Consider the following 24,793-nt stretch of genomic DNA (forward strand, 5'->3'; position numbering starts at 1 on the left):
CAGATCAACGAATTTTGTCCGATATCATTACATTATTGATTGATCGAGACTCTATGGACAATTTGACGTAAAAGAATGCCTAGTATTCTACATCAATCAAAGTTTATTGACAGCATTACTCTTACTTAATAATTGCAACTAAATTTAACATCAAAAAGATTTGGAAAGGATACAGATCTATTTTAAATGCTAATGCTAAGCAACAAATCAATTGTACTATCCTGAAGTCCCGACCTAAATCCCACATTGTGATAGTGAAAAACTCACAGAAGCAGCGGTGTCTTGTGCAATTGTGATATTTTCACTATCGGAGAACTACCTAGTTCACGAAGACAGCTTATCGGTCAACGCTTAAGCCCTGGGGCTGCGGCAAAGCGAGTTCTCGTAGCATGAAGTGGTGTCCATAGTGCTTATAAAAAAGAATTTATACCCAAATTTTAACTAATGCACTAGGATCAAATCATGCCCCTTGACTTGACAAGGCCCAGGGACGTAGCTCAATAATTATGTTTTAAACTCAAAAATTAAGCAAATTTAAGCAACAGTGCAAGCGCGAAATTTATGCAGTTACAAGGTCTATTCCCGTACTTGCAGAATTGCAGAATTTCTGCAGCTTCTGCAGAATTCTGCAGCCAGCATAAGTCACTTTTTTGCAGCACGTTCCCGTACTTTTCAGCTCGCTCTCTTCATCTCTCTCTTTTGCAGAAGTTCTGCAAGGAGAGAAGCCGCAAAACTTTTGCCTGGGTAGCGCGTTCCAGTACTTTTTCTGAAATATTGTACACTGTTGAGTGGATTTACTCAAATTGGGTATTAAAGTTTTTTTTAATTATTTCAAAACAATTAAAAAATGGATTGACAAAAATTGTAATTGAAAGAAGTTTACCTCTAGAACGGGGACTTATTTTTTATGCAAATCAACATTTTATCTAAAAAATCAAGCATGTACCATTTATTAAACTAGAAATTAATAATGCTTAGGTAGACATTTTATATTAGAAACAACTCAAAACTTTACATTAGGTAAACAATTTAAGAAATGAGAATGGCAGGTACGTTTAAAAAACATAATTAAAAAAAGAAAAAGGTTTAATATAGAAGGTATATTTATATAGACCATAAATACATGTTTTAATAGCAAAATGTTTGAAAGATAACATAAATAAATTATGATTGGATTTCACATCGAAGACAACGGTGACGCAGCAAAATTGACAAATAAAAAAAATGAATCACAAACTCTACAATTTTGAAACTCATAAATTTATAAATCTGAAAATTAAGAAATTCGTGATTAAAAATATAAAAAGAACTATTTTCAAATTGAGGAACTTGAAAAAAATAAATCAGATATTAGAGAAATTTAAAAATGCAAATATTTATTTCAGAAAAAAACAATAAATCAGAAATTCAAAGCTTGAAAATTCAAATAATTAAAAATTAAACATTGAAAATTTCAAAAAAAATCTTAATTTTCAAAATTCGAAATAAAAAAATAAAGGTTTCTAACTTAAAAGTTCCTAAACTTAAAAATTCAAATATTTTTAAATTCGAAATAAATGAATCAAAAGTTTGAATATTTCAAAGTTCAGAACACCAAAAATTCAAAAGTTACAGTTTAAAAAAAATAATAAAAAATAAAGAAACTAAAAAAAAACAAAAATAAGTAAAATTTTAAAATTCTGTACATAAAAAAATTAAAACTCAAATATTAAAAAAAATAGAAACAGTTCGTACTCTATTTTCCGAAGAACTCGTCAAAATGTTCAATCTCTAAATCCTCTAAACCTGATTTTCTAACGACTCCAAAAAAATGTACTTTTTGTGATTCAAGATGGCGCATTTAAGAATTTCCGAATTTTAGAATTTAAACTTCCTAAAATTTAAGAATTCGACTAAATTACATCACATTTTTTGGTTCAAATAAGAATACAAATTGGTAGCACCGTTAAAGGTACAATTTATTATTTGGCAATTAAATTTACCTATTATTTAAACACACATATTTAGTCTACTCAAAAAGTTATCATTTTAACACTAAAAAATATCGCTATATGATTTACATTAATGAACTAAGCATTAAATCGTTAACAAAAAAATTGTTCTCAATAAAACCAGACATACAAAAAACTAACTACCCAAAAAATCCATCAATTCAAAATATACAAACGTCTCTTCAAAAGACTAATTCAATTTAGTAATGATAAAACAAAAAAATATTACAACTAATAATAAAATGCTTGATTTCACCCAAATTGCAAACTTTATGTAAGCGTGTACTCAACATCCATCACACCAACTTGCAGTCACTTTTCAACAAGAAAGAGAAGAGAGAGCTTGCAGAAAAGTACGGGAACGGTTTTGCTGCAACTTCTGTCTCTCTCATTGCAGAAGTTCTGCCTGGGAAAAAAGTTACTTATGTTGCAGAAAAGTACGGGAACGCTCTGCTGCCGATTTCGTGCAGAATTGCAGAATTCTGCAGTACGGGAATAGACCTACACGCAACCTTTCCCAGTGCCAAAACGCTAATCATCACAATTCATTCCGAGAGGGGAAGCTCAATTTTGCACTCAAAGGACTTACATCACGGCGAGGCGACGAACTTTTTCCACGCAAAACACACGTAACGCACACTTTTCCTCCTCATGTTTAACCCACAAAAATGACCATCATCATAATCATAATCTTACGCGCAGCGGCAGCGTTGAGCCGAGTTCTTGTACACATAATTTCCGCGAGGCTCTGCTTCCAAAAAAACAAATTTCAACACTTTTCGACGGTTTCTCACTGAGGTTTCTCAGCGCACACACAAACTAGCGGTACTCATCAGCTCCGAGCAGCGTAATTTACTGTAAAATATCTGGTAATAAACAAATTGGAACTAATTGCTGGGGGGCTTTTCAGTGTGGATCCGGACGGATTTTTTCGAGGCCAAAGCACTCAAACTGGGTCAACACGAGCTTCTGAAGAAGCTAGGGCTCGGTTTTTCGGAAACTTTCCAGAGAGTCGGAAATTGCCCAAAACAAAAGGGTGGAAAGCAAGTGAAAGCGTTTTTTCTCGGGTAGGAAAATTTGTAAACAAAGTGATCATGCCCGAGAGTCCGCAACTAACCGCTCAAGTTACGGCGCCGCAGCCATGCTGTTACACCAACGTACTGTGACCAATGTCCAAGCGTTACGCAACGCGTTACTGAGGCGTTAACCCATCGAGCGGCAGCAGGTGGGCAATCAGTAGACTTTTGACCGCGATATTTTTTCTCCTCTGTAATCTTCAACAGCTTCTGGGGTAGATTGAGATGTACCAAAAACACACACACTCACAATTAGCTGCACCTTGCACGGAGGTGGTTGTTGATAGCAGCTTCAGGTGCGTTACGTGAGGACCTCGAACAGCGATGTAACGGCGATTCACCACCCAAGGTATCGAAAGTAGAAACTTCCAATCGAAATCAGGGCTTCCAAGTTGTTGTTTTCAAAGCTTCTGCTGAGTTGTGCAATTTCCGCGGAAAGAAGCGGCGCGGCTCAACCTAGTTGGGGAAGGTTCTAGGCTGCGACCCCGAGAAGGTTCCAACCGCGCCGTACCGGTTGAGTTATGCTGACTTGCGCAAACAAAAAATAAAAACGGTTCCCGCAGTGAAGCGAAACTGTTGAGTAGTGCCAATTGGCTACACGGGAAGGTAGGTTTGAGCGCAACTTGGAGAGCTCTTAGAATGGGTTGTGGAAAGTTGACAAACTTTACCTGGTATCTTGTGGGGTGTGGTTAAGAGTCGAGTGCGATTTAAGCGGGTGATTTACCTGTAAGAAGAATACAAAAATTGATTAATAACAAGAGTTATATGAAAAAGATTCAGCGTGGTGCAGACTCGTAATGCTATGCTATGATTCAGATAAAAAATTCAATGATTAGAATGAGCAATCAATAAGACCATAATTTAAAACCAGTTGCTATTGTTGGAACAAACCTCATAGTTTGGTGTTGTTCAACTGAGCTGCCTTTTAAATGGGCTCTCGATAACTAGGATAATGCCCATTCAAAATGCAGACAACTGTCAAACAAAACAATAACAAAGTAAAATGATCGAGGGGTCAGCGGATGCATAAAGAAAAATTACCAAATAAAAATTATTTTTGAAAATTTCATGGAATTTTATGTACAATTTGAAATATATGTTTAGGGTACTTTGAGACACCTTTGCTTTTATTTATTTTTTTCCTTTTTGAAGAAAGTATAATGCATCCATCCTCCCGTCATTTTTCGCCAGCCCTGTTGGGGTTTGTTCAAATATTACGTTCAGACTCCAGAGTTGAATATCCAAAATACGTTTTTTTTTCAGTCGCCCCCTAACATGACAGTTTTCGTGAGTTGCGCGTATCCACCGACAGATGGCAAGTGGACCTCGTCGGAGTCCGCCCATTAATAACGCAACTCAAAATTTGCATGGGAAACTTTTTTTTCGTGACGGCTTTCGCGGCACGCTCCCTCCAACTGTTCGAGACTAATATTTTAACGTGGCGTATATTAAAACAAATTTTTCAAGAAAATGATTCCAAAATGCTTATTTTGTCGTTTTAAACCGAAACAAGACAAACACTATATTAATTTAAACTGTTCGCCATTTTCAAATGTTTGGCTAGATGATAGCAAAGGCCGCCATCTTAGGCCCACTGGGCCCACAAAAAGGGGTACGCTCAGTTTGTATGGGAGCTGTCAACATGCTCCCGGGCTGGTTTTTTTATTTTCAAAAATTTGTGTTTAGGATGGAGCAACATCTGATACCTCAAATATAATTTTTTTAAGTATGATTTTTGGAAACTTTAAAATACAGATAAAATTTTTGAAAGGGCAAAACAAATATTGTTGACAGAGGGGCAACAAAACAGTTTTAAAATTTGAATGAAAAATGTTTTTAAGTGCACTAGTTCAGTTGTTTTTCAATCATTAGTTTTAAAAAAAACTAACCTAATCCACCTATGTGGTTGATGCCTTACTCACTTTTTACCAAAAATGGGTAATATAAGTGGTTTGGACACACATTGCAGCTTTTTTAGATAAAAAAAACACAGATACAGAGCCGTACCTAGGGTCCACGGCGCCCTTGGCGAAGCATCAATTTGGCGCCCCTCCAAATTTTTCATCATTTTGATATGTTTACTTAAATTTTCAGCGATTGCTTCAAAGAGTTTTAATAATATAATGGTAATTGATTGAATAAATATAACAGCTAAAAAATCCAACCACAATTTAATTCTTTGAAGAATATTCAAATTAATGTTTTATTATTTTTAAACCATTTCAATCGATTTATATCTTTCCAATACAGATACAGTAGTTGTTCGGTAACTGGGCTGAGAACGTAGCCCAGTCACCGAATGTTGCTCGTTAACTGGGCTGAACATAAAATAACGAGGGGACCACCGATGCATAATATTTTCCAGATGAAATATAAAAATAAAAGTTACTCAAATTTATTTACAATGCTAACTTTTCACATTTCTTTAATTGTAACTTAAAATTAAACAAAAGTTTGAAAAAAGTTTTTTTTTATTTATTGAATATGATTTTTGCATCCATTAACCCCTCGGTCATTTTGGTTTGTTTTGATTTTTTGACGTTTGTCTGCTTTTTAACTGGGCTACGGCCCAGTTATCGAGCGCCCAGTTAAAAAGCAGCCCAGTCAAACAACGCCCAGTTACCGAACAACTACTGTAGGTTGTAACGAAAAGGTGCTTTAGGATTAATGTTGACTGAAAATAGCAGAGTGTTGTTTTATCGTTTTAAACAGAATTTGATCTGACCTAGCTTAAATTTTATTGTATCAGCATTTTCCTGCATTCTTGTTTTTGGATGGATTCCTTTTGAAACTATTTTTTTTTTCAATTTATTTTTGAAAACAATATTTCTCTTCTCTGTGACTGTGTTTTTTGATTGATATAAAATTCCTAAAATTTGTTTTTTGAAAATTCATAGCTTCAAACAAAGGCAATTAGTTTTTACCTTTTTAACACATTGAAATTTTTTGTGTTTATTTTTCGACATCTAAAGTTTTTTAAAATTTTGTATAAAAACCATTACACTCAAATAGAGGGTGACGAGTGGGAATTCCCGGGAAATCGACCATTTTTGGACCTCTCGATTCCCGGGAAATTTGGTCGAAGCAAAATTATATAAACAAATAAAAAAAAATTGAAAATTCGAAATTGTTCAGAACATTGGGTGTTCAATGTAAGATGTTCAAATTCGAATGAACCAATGCTTCTCTTATCTTCTAATTCAGAAAGTGTAAATTTTAACTTATTAAAAATTTCAATAACTATAATTGGGAAAACTTAAAATAATGTGGACCCCAAAATTAACCTTAAAGCATACTTAGCAGTTAGCCACAAGAAGAAAGTCTAATTTTTTTATATTTTTGTTTATTATTTCTAAGAGTATAATTTTCATATCCTCTTTCAAGCATAGCAATTCTTATAATCCATTTTTTTATTCTTATTATTTTAATTTCGCTGTATCAAGGTAATTTCCTTTTTTTAATGTCATGGAGTAATTTTGTGTTTCGCTTAATCCTCAATATTAAATTATATCTTAGAAAAAAAAAAAAACTCTGGAAATCTTTGTAAAGTCCGCCAAATGTGAACATTCGAGTTTTCCGGATCACTATTTCTTCAATGGATATTTACAGTTTTAAAAAAGAAAAAAAATATTAAAATTGTTGTTTTGAGTCGCTATTTATTATATTGTAAAAATCCCGATACTGGGAAATTATATATTAGCTATTTTGTTATTTCACAAAAATCTAATAACAAGTTCATACAACAAGTTGTATTGCAGATTCAGAAAAAAATGAAGAAGTAGAGCATAGTTCCCAAAAATAATGAGGCTACTAATTAACGTTTCATTAAATAAGCATGAATAAATCGTAATTGAATTCATTGAAAAGAAACACATTTATAACTTTTCTTTATACATTACTGGCACTATTGGCATAGTTATAAACACTACCAGGTCCCGGGAATTCCCGGGAAATTTCCAAATTCAACTCTCGATTCCCGGGAAATTGAAAATCTCGAGAATAGTCACCCTCTACACACAAAGCTTTTAGAACCGTTTGTGTAAATGTGAAAATTTAGGCGAAATTACACTGGATAGCCCAACACATGGAATCCATGAAATAAAAAAAATGTATGTGAAAGATAAGCAACTTTATCCATTCCATTAAAACATAACAAAACAAAATTTTTCAAGGAAAATGTTACTAACATTCTTCAAATTATTGACCCTAGAAGCAAAATTAAGTGGAACTTTGTGTTTTCCCAAAAAATATTGCTGTTTATGGAGTTGGAATTTTGCTTTGGTTTAAATTCTAATGGATCCGCGATAATGGTGTTTCTGCAAATCAAAATTATACAAGAAATTGTATAATATTTTACTTTTACGACTAAAAACTTGGTGGGCATGCCAATCTATGCAACTTTGTCGAAGACACCCAAATTTTACTTTTTCACTCTTGCTACAAGCAATTGAATACAAGCAGCAGAATATAATATATTTAGAGCAATTTATGTGCTCTTAAAAAACCAACATTTTTATGTTGAAAAAAAAATATTTTGCTAGAAATTTAACAAAAGTCAAAGCATTTTTTGTGTTAGAAATATTCAATTTAAACACTTCAGTATTTCGATGTCCCGCCTGTGTGGATCAATCGGACCGCGCACTGGACTAACAATCCAGAGGTTGCTGGTTCGAATCCCGCGGCGGGCGCTCTAAAAATTCTTTGTGTAGATATGGGTATCCGGCGCCGTCGCTCCGTGCCGTACTCAAACACTTAGGAGCCCAGGGCGGCGAAGTCCTTGTAGTTAAAAGGAAGACACTAGTGGTTGGTACTAGCAATGGTGGCCGACAGCTATAAAGTCAACTTCGTTTTCGTATTTCGAAAACGTAGGCCAATCTCAACGCACAAGTTTGCATTTTAAACGATAAAAATATCTCAAATGCCATTTTCTTTAAACTTGAAATATCTTATTCTTTTTATTTCAGATTTTCAATAGAAATGTGTAAATTTCAATTAAATAGCTGATTATGTAAAAAAAATACTTCAAAACATAAAAAAGCTGGATGGTTCCTGATGCTGGAAAAAATGGTGAAATTTAAATTGAATTTTATATACTGTAGTTGGAATCTAGGGGGTGTACAGAGTCAAAATAATTATTTTTCGTCAATATATTAACGTTGTCGTTGATCTATTGATTAATTTATTGACGAAAAATGTTATGACCTACACTAGGTTGGAATATAAAATCTCTAGCTATTTCAAAGAATTGTTATAAAACCCTGAAATTTTTGCCACTTGAGCGCCCCAAGGGGCTGGAAACTCTAATATTACTTAAGAATACTGAGTATACTAACGATATTCCAGTATACTTGTTAGTATACTTACCGAACAGCAATAAACTGTTATAATTAGTATATTAAGATACTCTCAGTATATTGGTAAGTATACTGGCGATTGGAAGGAAATAATAAGTATACTAACATATATTTTGATATACTGGTTAACAAAATAATTATAGATCTAAGAGTTTCCAACCCCTTGGAGCGCCCCCTTTGATAAATGAATTGAGAGAATTTAATTTTAAATTTAATTCTGGTACAATTATTGAAATAGTTGATTTTGGCGCCCCAAGTGTTATAAGTAATATTTGTAATATTCCGACCAAGATTATCGAGTTATTTTGTAGTCCTACTTTAAAATTTGGAGCCCCTTTTGTTCTGAATACCTTTCTAGGATTTTATAATAACATGACAAATTTGTACAATCATCGTTTTCGGCGCCCCCCAAGGGCTGGCGCCCTTGGCGGTCGCCAACTGCGCCAACCCCTAGGTACGGCGCTGCACAGATATAACTTATGTGGTAATAACTCAAGACAGGGTTGCCAGATCTTCGATTTAAGTGAGATCCGGCTTCAAAAAAGTACATAAATATCACTTAAGTGGTCATAACTCGAGACAGGGTTGCCAGATCTTCAATGTTTTGGACTCTTTGGAAAGGCCTTTCATTTGCCTAATCAACGATTGGTCGGATGATGGATCCGGACATAGTTTACATGCATATAATTGAGATCCGGATATTTGTGAAAACACATTTTTATACATAACTTTTGAACTACTTATCGAAACTTCAAACAATTCAATAGCGATGTAAGGGACCTTAAACCAAGTCGAATTCAACTAGTTCGATCAAAATCGGTTCAGCCAGTGCTGAGAAAACTCAGTGAGAATTTGGGTCACATACATACATACACACACACATACACACACACAGACATTTGTTCAGTTTTCGATTCGGGACCATCCATAAACCACGTGGACACTTTAGGGGGGGGGGGACGGCGATTGTCCACGCTCCATATAAAAAAGTTTTTTTTTGTATGGACAATTGTCCACGAGGGGGGGGGGGGGGGTTGAGATTCCCGAAAAAGTGTCCACGTGGTTTGTGGATGGTCCCTTCTGAGTCGATATGTATACATGAAGGTGGGTCTAGGAGCTTTTAATAAAAAGTTCATTTTCAGAGCAGGATTATAGCCTTACCTCAGTGAGGAACGCAAAACGTAATATTTGACGAAAACAAAAAAAAATGCGGTTCTGTACATCGAAAATTTACAAAAATTCGAAAGATTTTTTAATAAACCCAAATATTTCAGCTGATTGCACTTGCATTTCCAATGAAATTTTGATGTTTCTTGAAAAAAAAAAATTTTTTTTCGCCCGCTGATTTTTCGGGACGATTTTGAAGGGGGTGATAGAAAACATTATTTAGCATGATTTTTTCGTCAATGCTTCGAAATTTTTAAGCTAATGATGCAATGCAAATGCAAAACAACAAACTTCATAAAATATTTGCATCAGTACGATTGATTTTCACGATTTCGCATTGGTAAGGATAAATTAAATTCTGTCTTAATTTTATACAAAATAAATTTAAGAAAATACAAACTGTACTTTTAAATGAGATTTTCAGATCATTTAAACATTTTCCACAGTCCGTGAAATTTCCGCAAAATTTGTTGTTTTGGAAATATGGTCCCCGTAAAATTTGCTATTTTTGAGCGTACAAAATCCCTTAGCTAAGTAATTTCAGACCTGTTCTACAAACTCAAATAATAATCTTTTTTTAAATAATTTTACAGTAACTTTTTCGATTTCTCTAGTGTTTTCATTAGCTTTTAAATCGAAATTCTGCAATGTCCCAAAGAATAATTTAGGACAAAACAAAAATTCCAAAAAATTAGGACCAAAGTTGATCCCAGAAACCAGCGCTGGAAGAATCATCATCAAAAGAAAATCATTTGACGCTCATCAAGAGAGAAAAAAAATCGGAAGGGAAATTGGCTCTCCTCTCTCGCGCACAAAAGATCTCAAAAAATCATCATTTTGATTATCCGGTGCATCATCTATTTCACTACTACACGTGCAGGTGTAACGTCACACGTCGAAAAATGACCTGTCACTTTTTGTAGATGGGCAATGAGTGTAAACAAAACGAAATACTTAGGTTTAAGGGGTGCTAACAAACAAAATTTCTTTTGCGTGGTTCGCCTCCTCTCACTTTCGCGGGTGAAGAAAGTTATCAAACGAAAATTATTTTTTTTGTGATTATTCCGTCCCTGCCAGAAACAAACATTTTTCAAACATTGGCAAAGTCACATGATACAAGAGCAGTTCTCTACGATATCGGTCTTTTTTCTTAAATTTTAATTTTTGGTGCCTTTGGTATGCCCAAAGAAGCCATTTTGCATCATTAGTTTGTCCATATAATTTTCCATACAAATTTGGCAGCTGGCCATACAAAAATGATGTATGAAAATTCAAAAATCTGTATCTCTTGAAGGAATTTTTTGATCGATTTGGTGTCTTCGGCAAAGTTGGAGGTATGGATATGGACTACATTGGAAAAAAATGATACACGGTAAAAAATTGGTGATTTTTTATTTAACTTTTTGTCACTAAAACTTAATTTGCAAAAAAAACACTATTTTTATTTTTTTTATATGTTTTAGAGGACATCAAATGCCAACTTTTAAGAAATTTCCGGGTTGGGCAAAAAATCTTTGAGCGAGTTATGAATTTTTGAATCAATACTGATTTTTAAAAAAAATCGAATAATTGGTCGCAACAATTTTTCAACTTCACTTTTTTTGATGTAAAATCATATTTGCAATCAAAAAGTACCTTAGTGAAATTTTGATAATGTGCACCATTTTCAAGTTATAACCATTTTTAGGTAACTTTTTTGAAAATAGTCGAAGTTTTTAATTTTTAAAATTAGTTTTTTCCCCACTTTTAAAAAAAATATTTTTGAAAAGCTGAGAAAATTCTCTATATTTTGCACTTTTGAACTTTGTTGATACGACCCTTCGTTGCTGAGATATTGCCATGCAAAGGTTTAAAAACAGGAAAATTGATGTTTTCTAAGTCCCACCCAAACAACACACCATTTTCTAATGTCGATATCTCAGCAACTAATGGTCCGATTTTCAATGTTAAACTATGAAACATTCGTGAAATTTTCCGATCTTTTCGAAAAAAATATTTTCAAAATTTTTAAACCAAGACTAACATTTTAAAAGGGCGTAATACTGAATGTTGTCCCAGCTTTGGTAATGAAAATATTTTTTTCGAAAAGATCGGAAAATTTCACGAATGTTTCATATTTTAACATTGAAAATCGGACCATCGGATATCGACTTTAGAAAATGGTGTGTTGTTTGGGTGAGACTTAGAAAACTTCAATTTTCCTGTTTTTAAACCTTTGCATGGCAATATCTCAGCAAATCAGGGTCGTATCAACAAAGTTCAAAAGTGCAAAATATAGAGAATTTTCTCAGCTTTTCAAAAATATTTTTTCAAAAGTGGGCAAACATGTGCACTAATTAAAAAAAAATAAAAACTTCGACACGACTATTTTCAAAAAAGTCCCCTAAAAATGGATTTAACTTGAAAACGGTGCACTTTATCAAAATTTCACTATAGTAGTTTATGCAACAAATTGCAAAAAAAGGATTTTTTCAGCACGAGTCGTACTCGGTGAACCTCGTTGGATAAATACGAAGTGTGCTGAAAAAGCAAGTTTTGCAACGAGTTCCACACAACATTTTTTGCAATTCCAAAAAACACACACTAAGTGAAATTTTATGTCAAATTTTCATTTTTTTTGTCAATAAGGCTGGTACAAATATTTTTAAAAGTTTTTTTGCAATTCCGTCGTGAAACTACTTACATTTCCTGTCATTCTTGAACGACGAAATAGCCTACTTTTCTGTACCAAAAATAACAGAATCGAATAACAACACTTTTCAAAATAAATGCTGAAAAGTTTTACTTTTCAGCACTGAAATGGGTGCTGAAAAGTTGAACTTTTCAGCACTTGTTTCGAAAAGTAACACTTTTCAACATTTTTTTTTATTTAAACGATTTATTGACAAAATACATGAAAAATCGACTTAAAATTTCACTCAATGGGTGTTTTTCGAAATTGCAAAAAATGTTGTATGGAACTCGTTGCAAAACTTGATTTTTTCAGCACTCGTCGTATTTATCCAACTCGGTGAACCTCGTTGGATAAATGTACGACTCGTGCTGAAAAAATCCTCTTTTTGCAACTTGTTGCATAAACTACTATTGTCAACCCCCCCCCCCCCCCCCCCCTTCAAGATTGGCCCGAAAAATCAGGGGGAAAATTTTTTTTTTTACAATAAACTTCAAAATTTCAATAAAAAATCAAGTGCAACCAGCTGAAATCAAACTACAATACATTCTTCTGCGTTTAAAATCATTTTTAGCATGTTTGGGTTTATTAAAAAATCTTAAGATTTTTTGAAAATTTTCGATGCTAAACCTTTTTTTTCGTTACAATTTTTGTTTTTATCAGATCTTACATTTTTTGAAAACTAATGATTGCAAAACAACTGAACTAGTGTAAAATGCATTTTAAAACACTTTTTTCATTTAAATGTGAAGACTATGGCTTGTTATTTCAATTTTTATATTTTTTTATTTTTTTGCCCCCCCCCCCTTGACCTCGTCCAGGGCCGAGGGACAAAAACTTTTTTAAATATTTGCATCGGCCTAAATCGTTTAAATCAAAAAAAAATGTTGAAAAGTGTTACTTTTCGAAACAAGTGCTGAAAAGTTCAACTTTTCAGCACCCATTTGAGTGCTGAAAAGTAGAACTTTTCAGTATTTATTTTGAAAAGTGTTGCTATTCGATTCTGTTATTTTTGGTACAGAAAAGTAAGTAGTTTCACGACGGAATTGCAAAAAAGTACTTTTTGATTGCAAATTTGATTTTACATCGAAAAATGAAGTTAAAAAATTTTTGCGACCAATTTTTCGATTTTTTGAAAAAATCAGTATTGATTCAAAAGTTCATAACTCGCTCAAAGATTTTTTGCACAACCCGGAAATTTATGAAAAGTTGGCATTTGATGTCCTCTAAAACATATAAAAAAATCGAAAAAAATAAAAATAGTGTTTTTTTTTGCAAATCAAGTTTTACTGACAAAAAGTTAAATAAAAAATCACCAAATTTTTTTTACCGTGTATCATTTTTTTCCAGTGTAGTCCATATCCATACCTACAACTTTGCCGAAGACACCAAATCGATCAAAAAATTCCTTTCAAAGATACAGATTTTTGAATTTTCATACATCATTTTTGTATGGCCAGCTGCCAAATTTGAATGGAAAATTATATGAACAAACTAATGATGCAAAATGGCTTCTTTGGGCATACCGAAGGCACCAAAAAAGCTTCAGTCGGATTAAAAAATACAGAAAAAAATCGAATTACCGAAATCTCAGAGAATTGCTCAGCATTGAGATCGCAGCAAATATTTTTTTTCTAGTCTGGATTCGTTTAAAGCGTGCACCTGTTTCACGTATGTTTGCACTATAATGACAAGCGTAGGTATTTGTATTAGTGCAAAACAATTACAGTGACATCACGATCGTTTGATCCCATAGATTGTCTTATTCGTACAATTTAATATATACACACAAAACCTACATGGTCCCCTCATTTTGTTTTTTTTTTTTTTTTTGGAAACCGACCAAATTTGGTATAAGTATATCGAGAACGATCGCACATACTTACACAAGGTGTGCAAGTGTACAAAGTCCCCCCCTCTGAAATATTTAAAGTTGATGTAGGAGGGGGACAAACAATGATCCGCACACCTGTGCTTCAAAGCGGTTAGGGTGGTCCCAAAGTCTTTTTTTTTAAATTTCAATTAGAATGTTTTGTCAAACGAACCTCGTATCGATTTGCACTCTTCGAAAAATTTGTGAGTCATAAAACCCTAAGAAGAACTCGATGCCGGTTGACAGGACAGGTGCGGAATAATAACCAAGTTATGGGATTGGAACGATTATGGAAGTGCAGCGTACTTTATGAGTCGTCGTCGTCGTCATCTTTTTGTTGTTGTTTCTATTTTTGGAACGGAAGAGAAGCAAAAAAAAAATAATAAAAACGAGGGGAAAAACGCCGACTGTTTCCAGTCAGTTTTTTTTTTCTCTGTTCCTCTGTTTATTATTCAAAAAGCCATATACGCAACAGTTCGTCGTGATCGTGATGGGTGATGGTTACGCACGTAAACACACCAGCAGACACCCACAGAGAAATTATGCGATTACGTTGGCTCCTTTTTCTTTTGCTCTTTTGTTGTTTCATACACAAACGCCATTTTTTCAACATGCGGTAGCAGAAAACATTATTGTTACCGTCATTATGAGGCTCGTGTGCACACACACACCAAACTAGCCAAGCACAAACACAAACGAGATCAACGAGCAGCAGTCGCTGAAGTGCAATGCAATTGTGTCTATACACTTTGGAAGTGCCCACGGGTTATACGATTACTTCCTCTTAACGCGAACGGAACATGCCACACACTTGCGAGAAGAGAGGTTAGGTAACTTCTTCACCTCTTGGCCCCGGTTGTCGGTGGTCAAGACTCGGAAAAGATCGTAGAACTAAGCTTCCAAAAAAAAACAAAACATGATTGTATCGGGAATCGAACCACAGCCCTTTGATTGCTATTCCAGAGCGTCTTTTGACGGAAATGTTGTCAATAAGTGTCACGAATGCTACACCACATTTTATGTTTTCATTTTGTATTTTGGGTGTACCAATTTTTTTTTTAAGATTTCGTTTTTCCACAAAAAAATATTATTTTGGAATTCCCACAAGTTCTATTTCCCGCTTCAAGTCCGAGTTCCCCGCAATCACTTCGGCAACACCAAAATCCACTCCAAGCTCTGGTAATGAGCCGGTTGATTCCCCTCCTCTTTTTCTTTTCGGGTGTGTGGGGGCCTAACGGAATCTGCTCTGCTAGTGGAAAAGAGTGTCTGGCGAGAGAAGAGGTTGAACGTTAAGCCCAAGTGGAAGCATATGGTTGTTACACTCAGGCTTCAAGTCCCAAAGGAGGGAAGACGAGTTTCAACACTTTTCGAGTTTCAACTCAAACTCTGTAATTAATTTGTACCGACCGCGTTGTTACAGGTTGTCCAACATCGACAAAGACTCGCACTCTTGTCGACCAAGGACGATATCTTATCAGTCGAGTGGGGCCCCTTTATCGGAACTATCTCCGTCGTCGTCGCTAACTGGAAGTGATTACGCACGTAAAAGAAACCATCTTATCGATGGGCGGCACCGGAGTTGGGGCCACTCCAACCAGACATGACATTCCTTTGTTTCGAAAACCGAAGTGATCCCCAACATGTCCCGGAAAGATGTCTTGCGCCGCGATACCGATCAATACCGGCGCCGGCCTTGCCCCACTGTAGAACACTGAAAACTCGCCGCGCCACAGCAGGCCATGAAAACAATGTAAAACTCCGTTTCACAACACACACCTTTTGGGTGCACTTTACTGCCTGCAATTGTGGGAAAATATCCGTGGTTTTGAATCGCGCAGATCGGTTGCGCAGTCTCGAGAGAGAGAGAGAGATGTAGTCCAGTAGGTATTTAGGTATATCATCTTCGGGCCAACAACACACTCTACATTTTTTTTCGTAGAGGTAGGTAGTCAGTGTGTGAACATTTTTCGTACACACGGAAAACGGTTGTGCGAGTGGGAGTATGTGTACCACACAGTTGTACAAGTATCTGCGCGAAACGAACGCGTGTGTAACGTTGATTGTTAGCAATTTGTATTATCAGCTTTATGGCTGGATGAATCACGACGAGTGCTGACGATGGATGGATGGAAGTGATGTGTGAATTTGGTCTGCCAATTTTTTTTCATCGCTTGAGGTTTGCAAAATTTTAATTGGAATTGGTTTCAAGAAGTCATTGACATTTCCTTTTTGGACGAGTTTTTTAAACCAAACGTCATGTGTTCACAATGCCTAATTTTTTTTTAAATATTATTCAAGGGCAATTCTACTTTGAAACATTTTCGGGTTGCTTTTGTTTTTTGACGTTTGCCCAGTTACCGAACAAGTACTGTATTATCACATTTTTCACTGTGCAGTTGTGTTTGTGTTAAACAAACAAACAAACTCGCACTTTTTGACAGTTTGGCAGTTTGCCTGCATTTGCTTGCAGAAACGTCAGCCGCAAACAAGTTTACGCGTTTGGCGAACTGTCAAACACGAAAAAGTGCGAGTTTTTGTTTGTTTATTTGTCATAATCTAATACCTGCTTTAGTGACTTAAACTTAAAGTAGTCCTTAGGAATTAATGTCGCCATAAACATACTTGATCTTCAGGATTTTTTAATATTTTAGTTTTGTTTTCGAATTTTAAAAATTATAAATTTTAATCTTTGAACCCAAAAATTATCACTTTGGATAGCTCTTATTTGGCTAAACTGGAGTCGTATTGATTGATGTTAAAAGTGAGAAAACAAGAAAAAAAACGAAAAAAGAACTTTGCACATGATTTCTGGAGCAACACGAGAAAAGGGCGGATAAACATTTTGACAGCTGGAACTATGTTGCAAATTCCGAGCCAACAGGTAAGTTTTTCATAAAACTCGAAATGTCAAACAATTGTTGACCTTCTTAGCTACCTTTTAACACTGCGGGTTTTGTCAAATAGTTACTTGTTGGCTCGAAATTTGCTAAATAGTTCTGGCTGTCAAAATGCTTATGCGCCTTTTTCAAATGTTGCTCTAGATATGATTATTCGAAAGATCTTAGGAAACTTTCGGATAATCGGATCCTAGCAAACATTAGGACAATGAGTTATTTTTTAGTTTTTGTTATGGTTATCTTTATTTTTTTATATACGAAAACCAAAAAAAAAAGTTTGTTGTCAAAATTGTCAAAAATTGTCAAAATTGACAAAATTGTCAAAATTGTCAAAATTGTCAAAATTGTCAAAATTGTCAAAATTGTCAAAATTGTCAAAATTGTCAAAATTGTCGAAATGATCAAAATTGTCAATATTGTCAAACTGTCAAAATTGTCAAAATTGACAAAACTGACAAAATTGTCAAAATTGTTAAATTGTTAAAATTGTTAAAATTGTCAAAATTGTCAAAATTGACAAAATTGTCAAAATTGACAAAATTGTCAAAATTGACAACATTGTAAAAATTGTCAAATTGTTAAAATTGTAAAAAATGTCAAAATTGTCAAAATGGTCAAAATTGTCAAAATTGTCAATATTGTCAAAATTGTCAAAATTGTCAAAATTGTCAAAATTGTTAAAGTTGTCGAAATTGTCAAAATGGTCAAAATTGTCAAAATTGTCGAAATTGTCAAAAATTGTCAAAAATTGACAAAATTGGGAAAATTGACAACATTGTAAAAATTGTCAAATTGTTAAAATTGTCAAATTGTTAAAATTGTCAAAATTGTCAATATTGTCAAAATTGTCAAAATTGTCAAAATTGACAAAATTGTCAAAATAGTCAAAATTGTCAAAATTGTCGAAATTGTCAAAAATTGTCAAAAATTGTCAAAATTGTCAAAATTGTGAAAATTGTGAAAATTGTCAAAATTGTCAAAATTGTCAAATTGTTAAAGTTGTTAAAATTGTCAAATTGTTAAAATTGTCAAAATTTTCAATATTGTAAAAAAATTCAAAATTTTCAAAATTGTCAATATTGTCAATATTGCCAATATTGTAAAAAAATTCAAAATTGTCAAAATTGTCAATATTTGCCAATATTGAGAAAAATTTCAAAATTATCAAATTGTCAAAATTGTCAAAATTGTCAAAGATTGTCAAAATTGTCAAATTGTCAAAATTGTCAAAATTGACAAATTGCTAAAATTGTTAAAATTGTCAAATTTTTAAAATTTAAAATTGTCAAAAATTGTCAAAATTGACAAAATTGACAACATTGTCAAAATTGACAAAATTGAAAAAAATGTCAAAATTGTCAAAAATTGTCAAAATTGACAACATTGTCAAAATTGACAAAATTGAAAAAATTGTCAAAATTGACAAAATTTTCAAAATTTTCAAAATTGTCAAAATTGACAAAATTGACAAAATTGTCAAAATTGTCAAAATTGTCAAATTGTTAAAATTGTTAAAATTGTTAAAATTGTCAAAATTGTCAAAATTGTCAAAATTGTCAAAATTGTCCAAATTGACAAAATTGACAAAATTGACAACATTGTCAAAATTGTCAAAATTGACAAAATAGACAAAATTGTCAAAATTGTCAAAATTGTCAAAATTGTCAAAATTGTCAAAATTGTCAAAATTGTCAAAATTGTCAAAATTGACAAAATTGAAAACATTGTCAAGATTGACAAAATTGACAATATTGTCAAAATTGTCAAAGTGTTAAAATTGTTAAAATTGTTAAAATTGTCAAATAGTTAAAATTGTCAACATTGTCATTATTGTCAAAAATTGTCAAAATAGTCAAAATTGACAAAATTGTCGAAATTGTCAAAATTGCCAAAATTGTCAAATTGTTAAAATTGTTGAAATTGTCAAATTGTTAAAATTATCAAAATTGCCAAAATTGTCAAAATTGCCAAAATTGTCAAAATTGCCAAAATTGTCAAAATTGCCAAAATTGTCAAAATTTACAGAATTGTCAAAATTGTCAAAATTTTCAAAATCGTCAAAATTGTCAAAATGTCAAATTGTTAAAATTGTTAAAATTGTTAAAATTGTTAAAATTGTTAAAATTGTTAAAATTGTTAAAATTGTTAAAATTGTTAAAATTGTCAAAATTGTCAATATTGTCAAATTTTCAAAATTGTCAAAATTTTCATAATGTCAAATTGTTAAAATTGTTGAAATTGTCAAATTGTTAAAATTATCAAAATTGTCAAAATTGCCAAAATTGTTAAAATTGTCGAAATTTTCAAAATTGTCAAAATTGTCAAAATTGACAAAATTGTCAAAATTGTCAAAAAAAATCAAAATTGTTCAATTGTCAAAATTGTCAAAATCGTCAAAATTGACAAAATTGATTGACATCAGGTCAAACAAGAATATGTAGAAAAATAATTTTAAATTATAATTAAAAATGCAGGACCCATATGGCAACTCTGATATGACCGGAACAACTTCTTCTAATGCTCACTGCAAAACTCACTCACCTTTTAATACAATTCCACGAGAAAAGTTGGTCAAAATTACGATCGCGACCCGCGGCCAATATCCAACTGCACACACCGTGGCTCTGGAACTGTTGTTTTCTTTTATCTCCCAGTTATTCTCCCGTGTAGAGCGGAGAACCCCACGAACCGGTATCGATGCCACTAGCTGCGGCGGCGGCCACCACCGTATGATTAGTGAGGCCCGCAAGCGAAAACGACGCTGTTTCACTTATTTCACTGAATTATTCCAAAGTTGAGTAGTTTTTCTTTTTTGCACACAATTTCGTGTAACACCTAATCCATTTTACTGCAAATTTACAACACCTTTCGCGTAGCACCTACGAATTAAGCGAAATCACCGTCTCAATTAGTGTTTTGATTTTGCACTCGCTCTCACTAATTAATTTAACTAATTGTGAGTACACGCCCCCGGGGGAACAACGGGACAGTAATGAGAAGATGCAACAAGAAAAAACACGAAAATTTTACAATGAATCGAATTTTGACAGACCGGAAGTGACACGGAAAGGGCTTCCCGTCACTAGTTACATAGCTCACGGCCTACTAGAAATCGCTCCCGGATTGTGAACCAGAAAAAAGGCGGCTACAACTCCGGGAATAAAAAGAAAAACTTGCCACGGGAGCAACTCTCTGGAGTAGAGGAAAGGCGAAACGTATGAAAAAAAGAACGGTACAGGAAAAAAAACACCAACACACTTCACCACACAGGGAAAAACAACAAACCCCCGGGGGAAAATTTGGAGCTGCACCAACAAAACACGACCGACCGGTTCGAACGATGAAAGCTGACTGAAAGAGTTGTTAAAGTTGAACGAAGAAGCAAAAAGACGGCGATGACTTTGAAGTTTGTGTGGAAGGGGAACTGTCACAGGCTGGCGCGCAAGCTTTTCGTTGATGTTTCGGAACGGAACACGGTGCGTGCAGTAGTTGGGTGCAGTGATGCCAGAATAAACAAAATTTCAGAGGTTATTAAGAGCGAGTCCACGAACAGGGCATACCCCTTTATATGGGCCGTCGTTTGGACCTCACCAATCCACCTTTAATTTTCAGGGGTTGTTTGTACATATGAAATCTGGCCAAAATATGAACACTCTAGGTCTACGAGAAGTGGGGCAAATCGGGACACAAAGTTTGCAGGTTCAAAAACGTCAAAAATCTTCAAAAGGCTATAACTTAGGCAACATTCAATTTAATTTCAAAATTCAAAATGCAAAATGCAAAATTGGTTAAATCTAAAGGGAGTTATTGGCATTTTAGTGAAAAAATAGCATAATTTTCAAACTCAAATAAAAAAAAATCCATCCAGATATCAACTCGGTTCAACCTGCAGCTTGTAGGGGACATCTGGGACTACCATCTGAGAATGAGAACGCTTTGGGTAAGGCAGTTTAACCATAGATTATTAATTACCTAGATGTCTCACTTCGGGATTTTTCCATACATCCAGTTGGCGACACCCCTTTAGCGCTCCGAGCGCCACCACAGTCAAGTTACAGGTACTAAAATGTTTGGAAAAATCTAAGCAACCTCTGCAAGTGCCCATTGCAAATATTGTTTGTTTTTGACAATATGTCATCCATCATGGTTCAACGCGTGCTTTTCGGTCGTAATTTGCTCGGATTAAGTGGAGCGCGGCCTCCGTCGCCAGGCCAGGCCAGACCAGCAGCAGTGACGATTCCGAACAGCAATCCAAACTTAAGGATCCAACAAGAGCAGGAGGTGACCCTCATCATGCCGATCGTGGACAATGGCGAAAGCGCAGCAAAATTGTGCCTCTTCTAATGTGGTTCCGGTGAGTAAATTTAACAACAATCCGCGCTAAGAGGAAATGTTTGCTGATGCAAGGTGGTTTAAAAAAACTGCATCAGGACGCTCATCGTTTTAGAAGCTAAATTTTACTTTCTTCCAGATGAGAAGAGGCCATAAAATATTTGTCAAAAAGTTGGGCTAATTCAATAATAAAGCACTGATCCCGCTGGCTGCAAGTGGATATCAAATGAAGTGGTATGAAGCTTTCACATCGTCTCAGAGGGGTGTTTCTGACCATCCAACCCCAGAAGTGACTTGGAGCCGCGTGAACAGCCTTGGTCCTCGGACGGAGTACAGGACACTAGATTTTTAAATCCGATAGTTTATTATCAACTAATTACATAGAAAATGATGCAATAAAAACATTTAATTTTGTTTTATTTCACGACGTGGTTCTTGAGGAAATGGGCTCCGTCAAACCGCCCGCGCGCCACCGGAGGCGTGACGTAGACGAAAGAATCGCTGGCAAAGGCTTCAGGTGAATGTTTACGATGTTTGAAGGCGGTCCAAGCTGGAGGACAGATTGTGCAGGTTCCATCGCCGACTTGTTCCGCAGAGCTACCCAAATAGTCAAAATTCTTTGTTGTTGGCCCAGCGATTTGCGCTGTTTGGAATCCGTGCTGTTCGTGTTTTGTCGGGAAGCTTAGATATGCCTTTTGATTTAGAAAGCAACCCGTGGGGCTGTAAAAATAAACTTTTTCATATGCCTTTTTTTGTAGAATTCCTGACACGTCTACACACCAAACGTTGACCAACACAGTTGGAATCGGTCCCATTTATATCCCAACACGACATTCACCGTTTTCTCCAAACAAATTGATCGACGATCTCACTAACACCGTCGTCCCTGAAATGGTTGCGGTACAGCTGCCGAGCTTCTTGTTTTGATTGCGGCAGCAGATTCAGGACCTGGCTATAAGCAAATTCCTGACATGAGATCCTCGGTGAGCGGATACGTCCGGTTCTTGGAAGATACGAAAAATAACGATTTGCAAATCGTCTCGTATTTCCTCGAAGTTTGACAGTTAAAAAATGTTTGAAAAACCACTGTTGCTGCGATGCAACTGAACCAATTGAACTGAAACTGATTAGGACGATATTCCTAAAGGGCAACACCCAAAATTAGTACCTGTGAATTGCCACCAGGTGCAATTTTGGCGTGGCGGTAGTGTCGCCAGCCCCAACAGGGGAGTGGCGTATCTATATATATTTAGTCTATGGTTTAACATATTATTGTCGCTCTGGCACTAAACCGAATCGAGCGATTTCTACTCTCGCCGCACTTTTTCTCTCTGCCTTTTTCTGTCAAGCTTAATTTGGTATTACTCGATCAGTGTGTAAGCCAACTTTGTTGTGATGCCTCCATATTGTTTTGATTGACGAAAATTTATGTCGGTCGACGAACCAACTTTTTTTGTTTATTTAATTAAAAACAAAATAAAATATGCACTATTTTTACCTGCAGACCTGATGACCCCACTAATCTGATTGGGCCAAACTTTATGATATTCTCGTGTAAGCGTGAGATGAATGAAATGTGGGTGAGGTTTTCCGAAGCAATTGTGAAAAAAATATGACGACACCTTCAGCGTTTAGTGAGATGGTTTATTAAATGGTACACAATCTTACCCCATAATTGACGAATGAAAAGTCAGCTTGGGTGCGGCTGACGTAGTCCGTGTACCGTTCCTCTAAAGCTTTATCCAGGTGGTATTTGATGAAGTTTTCTCGATCTGAAAAAAATGTTAGCAAATTAAATAATCTCACAAGAATATAACAAGTTTGTATTGAAATAATTAATCAGTTTTAAAAATTTCACCACCAAATACTTTTTTGGTCATCTACGTGAGTCACACTCGTGTTAATCTTTATTGATCCATTACAAAGGAGATTTCTAAGGTAAAAGCTTGTTTAAAAAAGATTTTTATACCATTCAGCAAATAAGGCCACCGCAAATTTCATATTTTTCTCCGATTTGTGGAAATGGAATACTCTCATGTTGCAACAAAATCCGCAATATTTCCGGTAAAAATATTTTTTCCCATTTGACGATTAAAGCGAATTAGTAATTCCCCTTGAGTACGCGGCACGGTATGACGGAAGGAAAATATTTCAATTGGAGATTACGATGTACGATTCGAAATATTCAATCGGTGAAATTTGCGATTTTCAGAAAAAAAAACCCTATTTAATATTACCAAGATATGAAATAGAGTCTTCCAAACAAAATGATGGAAATCCGACAAAAATATTCAAAATTTTACAGCATTGCCTTGGCGTTCCCGATAAAGAGATTCCTACTCGAAACTTGATTTTGATTGTTGAGGCAATTGCAAACCTCTTTTTACACCTTAGCTTCCATCCACCCCGGGATTCGAACTGACGACCTTTGGATTGTTAGTCCAACTGCCTACCAGCGACTCCACCGGGACAGGACCCAGGGAGATGACTCCTACACCTGTACTGAGCTATCGACCTAACCTCTAGGTTAGACCGGTGCCAACATTTATTTCCCCATCTGACGGAAGGCGTGATCAAACAAATCCGGTCTTAAAATTAACCACCGGGACCTTCTGGGATCGATCCCAGGCTGAGAGGCAACCACGCTAACCCCTACACCATGGTCCTGACAAAAATATTATAATAAGGCTGGTACAAATTTTATTTTAAGTTTTTGTCCCCCCCCCCCCCCCCTTCAAAGTTGGCTCGAAAAATCAGGGGGCAAAAAAAATATTTTTTCAAAAAACTCTAATATTTCAATGAAATCTTAAGTGCAATCAATTGAAATTAATTTTGAATGCATTCCCCTGCGCTTAGAACATTTTTAGCATGTTTCGGTTGATTTAAAAATCATTTGAATTTTTAAAATTTTTCGATGTTTATTATCGCAAAAAGATTTTTTTCGCTAAAATTTTGGTTTTCGTCAAATTTAACATTTTTCGAAAACTAATGATTGCAAAACAACTGAACTAGTGTAAAATACATTTTAAAACACCTTTTCCGTGCAAATGTTGAAACTATGGCTTGTTATTTCAACATTTTTATTTTTTTAGTTTTTGCCCCCCCCCCCCTCGAACCCGGCCCGAGCCGAGGGACAAAAACTTTGTAAAATATTTGCATCGGCCTAAGCCAGAAAGCACACTTTCAAGCGCAGCGTAAAACGCCAAAGCGTAAATGTGCTGGCGTTATGCTTCGACTTGATGATTTGTCGATCTTTCGAGCGAGAACAAGCCGGGACTTGGAATTTATTGTTCAATTTATGGTTCTGTATAAAACCAAAAATTTAATAGGAAAAAATAGGTTAATAATAGAACGTAAAACACTAGTATATGGCTATATATAAGGATGTATAGTCGATTCAGAGATGATTGTCCGCAATCTGCTAAGAAATCA

The 24,793-nt window shown here is 34.9% G+C and overlaps 1 protein-coding gene and 1 long non-coding RNA gene across 5 annotated transcripts in view; one reads left to right on the forward strand and one right to left on the reverse strand.

Annotated features, from left to right (window-relative positions):
- The window catches only part of LOC120417697 (myosin heavy chain 95F), a 56,821-nt gene extending 36,427 nt beyond the window's left edge, over window positions 1–20,394 (reverse strand). Inside the window, exons 1-2 of one of the 4 annotated variants that reach the window (XM_052706626.1) lie at window positions 20,315–20,394; window positions 19,571–19,908 (exon numbers count right to left, since the gene is read on the reverse strand). The gene's annotated coding sequence lies outside the window, so the exon portion shown is untranslated. Of the gene's footprint in view, window positions 1–19,570 lie in introns of all 4 variants that reach the window. The other 3 variants (XM_052706620.1, XM_039579841.2, XM_039579842.2) reach the window with 3 other exon arrangements.
- Window positions 20,395–20,983: 589 nt separating this feature from the next.
- Window positions 20,984–21,785, forward strand: LOC120417715 (uncharacterized). The gene is made up of 2 exons (XR_005605499.2): window positions 20,984–21,383; window positions 21,501–21,785. It is a non-coding gene; the product is annotated as an uncharacterized LOC120417715 (long non-coding RNA).
- The last annotated feature ends 3,008 nt before the right edge of the window (window positions 21,786–24,793 follow it).

This window comes from Culex pipiens, chromosome 1 (assembly GCF_016801865.2).
Source record: "Culex pipiens pallens isolate TS chromosome 1, TS_CPP_V2, whole genome shotgun sequence".
Lineage (NCBI taxonomy): Eukaryota > Metazoa > Arthropoda > Insecta > Diptera > Culicidae > Culex > Culex pipiens.